Source organism: Orcinus orca, chromosome 4 (assembly GCF_937001465.1).
Source record: "Orcinus orca chromosome 4, mOrcOrc1.1, whole genome shotgun sequence".
NCBI lineage: Eukaryota > Metazoa > Chordata > Mammalia > Artiodactyla > Delphinidae > Orcinus > Orcinus orca.
In genome coordinates, this window is record NC_064562.1 from 49,939,189 (window position 1) to 49,946,103 (window position 6,915).

The following is a 6,915-nucleotide window of genomic DNA, read 5'->3' on the forward strand; positions in this document are numbered from 1 at the left end:
CTTGACCCTACAGGGATCTCTCTCCATTCTGATCTCTTACAGCTTGTATTGTTTATCTTTCCCCTAGACTCAGAATTCTAGATCTGGTACTTCATACCTGATGAAACTACTTTGATTTGTTTAACTTTTCTTGTTTGTCAGTCATATGTTCAGATCTGTATGAATACATAAATTGCCTTACTTGTTGTTGTATTTCCCCTGTAGGGCCTGAAAACAGTGTGTCAATACAGCAGTACTGACAGCATAGTTGAATGGAAAATGGAATCTAATGGATGTTGGTTAACTCCTTACCTTTCTACTTTTTGTTTTCTTCTTATTATTCCTTTCCTTTTCCTCCCTCCCTCTCTCTCTCTTCTTCCTTTCTTTCCTTCTTTCTCTCTTTCCTTCTTTCTTTTTCTTTCTCTTTCTTTCCCTTTCTCCTTTCCCTTTCCCTTTCTCCTTCCCTCCCTCCCTTTGTTTCTTCCTTCCTTCCTTCCTTCCTTTCTTTCTCCCTCTTTCTCCTTCACCAGAACTCTCATGTTGGAAACAAACACTTTGTCTTTCCCTCAGTGGTTAAGATCATGGGTTCTGGATTTAGATTGTCTGCATGTGAATCCTTGGACAAGTTGTTTAACCTCTCTCCATTTCCTCATATGTAAAATAGGGATAATAATAGTATCTAACTCATCGGAAGATAATGAAGGTGCTTTCTGTAATGCCTAGTACAGAGTTGGCACTCGTTAAAAATACCTGTTGTGATATGTAAACACATGTTAGGATGATGGTACTTAATAGGTTGGCAGTATAGGTTGGCAGTATAGTATGGTACTTAATAGGTTGGCTAAATGAATGAATGCATGGTAAGGTAGAGGTAGGATTATGGGTTCCTAAGTCTTAACTTCTGAATCCAGAGGGAAAACAAGCAGTAAGTAACTTGTCACTTAATTGCTCTTTTGTAAAAGAATAAATGGAACCAAGAAAGATGATCCTGGCAATGGGTTAGTTTTATGGAACATTGACAGGGATCCCAAATTTGGTAAATTAGAATTAGGAAAAGGGACTGCTGGCTCATAATAGTTTTTGTTTTACAAATTGGATCTGGAAAAGAAATAACTCAAGTGTCGGAAAAATTAAAGCAGAATTCATTGGAAAGAATGAGGGGTCAACTGGGAGCATTTCCTTATTTTGCACAATGGCCTGTCATTGACCTACGAGGAGTGACAGGAAGAAGAATGTCTTAGTCCTAATTAGTGTCTTATTTCCATAAATACAGTGTTGTGGTTTGTGCTCAAAAGAAGGATGGGGTGGGAACACATTGGGGAAAATGGGGTCATGCAGCAACAGTCAACTCTTTGGTATTGATATGTGAAGAGGAATTTTTTGGTGCTTCGTAGCTAATGCCTGCAAGCATGAAATATCATCATCGTGAAAAAAATCCTTGTGCTTATCCCAAAATTTTCCACAGCAAGGACCTCCTCTACGGGTTAAGTTCACATGGTGTGAAGAAATCTTTTCTTTATTGGTTCTACGTTTACTCAATTTTCTAGCCATCAGTTTTCAAGAATGACTCCATCATGATACATCAGGGAAGATTTGCCACTGCCTCTGCGAAATAGCCATCTTCTTCTTTTTTTTTTTTTTTTAATAATTGGAAACAATTTTCATTAATCTTTCATTTAAACGTATCATAGTATGAAGTACAATCATAATTCCTCTTAAAGGCACAAAATATATTTGAAGATAGGACAGTTTGGGAAGAAAATAATCAACTCATAGAGAATTTTCCAACTAAGGAAGTGACTTAAAGACATCAACCAGATCAGCAATTCCCAATCTGAGAGGTTTGGGGATCTTCTTTGTCAAATGGTTAGTAAATATAAATAATATTTATAGTCTAAATATCTATCTAGTACATTGAGTATTGTGATTATTAAAATGTATTCATTTTAAATTGATAATGAATTTAAGGTGGCTTGGTGGCACCTGTAGGTTAATTGATACATAACAAACATGTAACCTCTGTCAGGTGGGGAGATGTGGCAAAATAATCTTTTTACATTGTAAGAGGTCTTCTTAGGGGACTTAGGAAACCCTGGTCTGGCAGCATCCACATACAGGCCTGAATGGGTATCAGCAATAAACCTATTACAGACCATAGCCAAATCCAGCCCTGGGCCAGACCTAAAAAACTAGCATCTAGCCTCAGACGAGAATGGATAAAACCTCACAATTCTCCTTCCATCTCTTGCTTTTCTCCTCAAGTCAGTGCTCCTTGGGACTGCAACGGGCATTTGTTTATTATGAAATTACTGCTTTTCAAACTAACAACAGATAATACCTGCTTTGGTGAATTAGCTTTTATATAACACAAAATGTTTAAAGTCTTTTATTAGCTAATCCTTAGCAAGAACTGCTACAATGGAGTGGTGCTGGATTACTTTTTTTTACAATGAAGGTGTTGAAAAATATAGGAAAGTGTTCAAGATCAAGTTATTAAATTTGATATTCAAAATATGAGTCCTAGAACATGAATTCTGTTCTATCAGATGCTAACTTCTGAAAAAAGAAAACTGATTTTATTCTAAATTTAGCCAAATATTAATCATATGGGAACTTTTTAGCAAGTTCCACTTGAATGAAGAATTTATGTCCTTCAGGATATTTTTAAACTGTGTGCTAAATAGTGTCTTATAAACTACAAATAAAACACAGATTTCCAAGCAAAATTCTGGGCTCTCTCTATCCCCATATATCACCTTTATGGGAAAGTGACTGCTTTGCTTTTCTCCTTGACCAAAAATCAACAGACTGCCATGCCATCTTTCAGTGATTTATTTATTCATATCATATACAGTTAGAGACAAAAATAAAGAAGGGAGGAATATATATTGAATGTAGTGATCCTCCCTTTTTTTAAATAACCTTTATCATAGACTTTTTTTAAAAAGTCATTTTCCTCTGGACTAATCCATTCTTAATTGAGAATTAGTATAAGAATTCAAAAAGGAAAATTTCCTTGTTTTTCTTTCAGTATATACAGAGGTAGAGGAAAGTAAAAATTTAGAAAGCTTTAAAGTCTAATAAATAGTAAATTATTATTTCTTACTGATTGACCTGATAATTTGAGGAGTTTTCTGAAACCAAAAATGATTCCAAAACATTTAAAAATTTACGTACCATTTGAATGTTGACTGAATGGTGTGGATGGCCGATTAACTGATTAGATCAGTGAATTCACTCAAAGACACTATCTTCTGTTTGTGGTTCTGTTTAGATTCAGAACCATAGGTGGAAAGGAACATGAAAGTAGTGGATATTTGTTCTTAAATCTAAATGTAGATGGATGTGCCTAATAATAATAATAATAACGACAACTACTATTTATACCTAACATTTTTAACTCACTAGGTAGTTTAAAATATAATGGCTTACTTATTCCTCTAAATAACCCTGTGAGGTCAGTACATTTTTATTTCCGTTTTACAGATGAGACTAAGGCAAAATAGTAAGGAATTTGTTCAAGGCCCTTCAGCTCATAAACAACAGAGACGGGATTCAAACCAGGCAACCTGACTCCAGGTGGTACCAGACTCTTTCACCATCACACTGTATTGCTTTGACCCATAGGAACACCTGGTTCACTGAAAGTGCAGTGCTTGTTATATGTGCGACGCTCTCAGATATTTTCATTAAAATCCACGTTTCTGGAGTTTTCTAGTCTCAAATTCTTTGCAAAGAGCATTCACATCCCTTTGCAGATAGTTTTTATACTCCTTCCTTAAGATGAATGTCCTATGTTGCTGTTATCCTATTAAGAAGAAAATCAGGTGTGCCAGCCTTCCAGCTTCCATTGCCAAAGCATTTGTTAATCTTACTATTTTATGGTTCATTGTGCTTATGTAAAACATTTTATTCTACAAATGTCCCATCAGAAATGTCACCTGTGAATTTCATCAACAGAATCCTCTGAAAAAATCATTCAGTAATTAAGAAAAAGACAGATACTACGTGATATTAGGAACCTGATATCTGACGCTGCTGCTTCTTGTACTTGCCGTGAACTGTGCCCTAGTAATAGAAGAGCCTCCCCTTCCGTCGCTTATACCCACAGAGCATTAATTACACACGTAGTGATGATGAATTAGGAATGCAGCTATCCCTATTTAAAGCACTGCTACTTCATGTTTAGCTAACTCCTAGTAGGATGTGATCATACATTGCCTACGTTGGTGCTTCTACTCCTTAAGCAACATTTTACAGTTAAAAGGTTAACTTTCAGAGTCACTGATTCAACAGTCATTCCATAAGCATTTTATGTCTCATACAACCACACATCACCCTTTGAGAAACTTTGCAATTCATTTCTAAATCATCGGCATGATTATTGCATGATTGCTTATGGATTTATGTAGTTTCATAAATATTTAATGTTAATGTCATTATCAGGTGTGGGAAAAGGACAAACATACACAATAGATACTTAAGCTTGAAACTTTCTTGTCTGTCAGTCTCTTCAAAGATATCTGAATTACCTTCTAAATCTGTGTCTCAATAAACATTACCTAGGATTGCTTAATTGATGCAGACCCTGGGGGTAAAAATATCTAGAAGATAGACTGCCACAAAAATCCTAGGAATTGTTTTATGATTAATATTTTTTCTCAGTTTAGCACTACCACTAACAGACAGGTTAAAAACCTGCTAGTGAGAGCAATAAAACAATAGCTCTTAAAGCCTTCATTTTTATTGCATTGGCTATCGCTGGTAATATCTATTTGACTTAGAAATTATCCCCAATAAAATTACACACAAATGAGATTGTATTCTATCTTGCAATGCATCTTACTCTGTAAGGAATGATTTGTATAATTGCTAATAATTTATTGTACGGCTGGCTAGACACCAATTCTCACCCATGGCTGCACTTTAAACTCAGTCAGTTTCGGAAAAAATTCCTGAAGTCTGGGCCTTACTTTCCCAAAGGTTGTGATTCATTTGGTTTGGGAAGGGCTTCAAATGAATGTATCCTTATAAGCAGAAAGCTTGATGTTTTAACTAAAACATGGAAAAAAGAAAGAATACTGAGTCACATGGTTTAGATCCAAGTTCTAGTCCTGACTGAACATAAACTTTTGTGTGATCTTGTATAGGTCATTTAACAGCTCTGGGCTAGATTTTTTTCACTCTTAAAATGCAGGTTTGAACCATATGATCTCCAATGGTATAGCTTTCTATGACTTCTGAATCTGGTACTGAGAAGATGGAAGCCCAGCTTTTTATCTCTTGACTGTATGTGCTTTAAGCATTGAGCAATTTTAGGCATTGGCTAAAATATACTAGAGTGATAGCACAGATAATGTCCTCAGGATTTGAAAAAGTAATTTATCTTCCAAACAGGCTACTCCAGTTCTCTAAATCTTGCCTTCATCTCCCGTAGTATTTTTGCTTAGGTGTTTTGGTCATTTTCTTCCCCTTGCTTACAACTTATAAATAAGTCCACAAAAACTATGTGGGGTTTAGAAACTTGAAAATCTTGATCCTGTTGCAGATAAAGAGGACTGTATTGTAGTATAAACCAAATCACATTTATGACAAAAATTTCACTTTTTCTGAGAGAAAAAAGGGTATATGATAAATGTGCCAAAAATCAGAAAAAAAAAATTTATGGAAAGAAAGAAGGAAGGAAGGGAGGAAAGAAGGAAAGAAGGAAAGAAAGAAAAAGAAAGAAAGAAAGAAAGACACTAAATCAATAATAGTTAGAAGCACTAAGTTGCAATCCTGGCTCCTATCATTCGTGAGTCTTTTGACCTTATGAGCTTGTTTATACTGTAGTAGCCTCGTCTGTAAAACCTGGAAATAATTGTTCCTTGCATTCATCTCAGATATTTATTTAGTGCCAAGATATATAAGAGGGTCAAAAATTTAAAAGGGCAACCATGATAGTGCTGGATTCCCAAAGCAAAAGGTGGGCGTTCCAAACAGGAGGCATAGGTACCAGTAGCAGGTGGAACAATGAGGTCAAGACAATAGGAATGGAGGAAGGAGTTTGGCAAGAATGAGGTCACTGGTAACCTTTCAGGAGAAAGTTCAGTGGAATGGAGAGGACAGAAGTCAGATTACAGGCACATAATGTCCTGTATTTCTTCTAATACTGAATATTACTAGCAGAGGAGTTGTCAGTGAGCCTCAGCATGGGAATATTGATAGCACAGGCCTCCCAATAAGTCATCAAAACTACGTGTAAAACTCATGTAGTAGAGATGAGTCATTCTTCCAGGCAGGCCTCTGTTTAACTCATACAGTATTCAAATGAACAAGATAAGGAAGCTGCTTATGGTGGGCCTTACTAGAACACGCTTTTCTTATCTTTTGCTTATTTAATTTGGAGGGAAATATCAAAAATAATTTTCTTCACCTCTACATAGCTCTAAGAAGGTATCCTTATATATTTTAATAGACGGATTAGGGACAAAGTGATCTATACATACATATTGAGATTCTATGCATACTATCTCATTCACTCCTTATTTAAATGTTTTGGTCTCTCCTCTTATTCCTTTCCTACCTATCCCTATTCCACTATTTGTATGTGAGGGTGAGGGGGTACAGGGAGATATTGGGTTGGCCAAAATGTTTGTTCAGGTTTTTCTGTAAGATGTTGTGGGAAAACCCAAATGAACTTTTTGGCCAACCCAATACATACAACAGGTACTCTCTCTATAGAGAGTATACATACATACACACACACACACACACACACACATATATAGTATCTGTTGTATCTGCAGTGAGGGCAACTAGCTGACTCTAGAGAAACAGACATGGGTCATCATCTTCAATCTTTATATGGTGCTGTAGAACTTAAACTGATCTGGACTTCAGAATAGCATAAGATCAAAAAAATAAGGGGCTTCCCTGGTGGTGCAATGGAAGAAT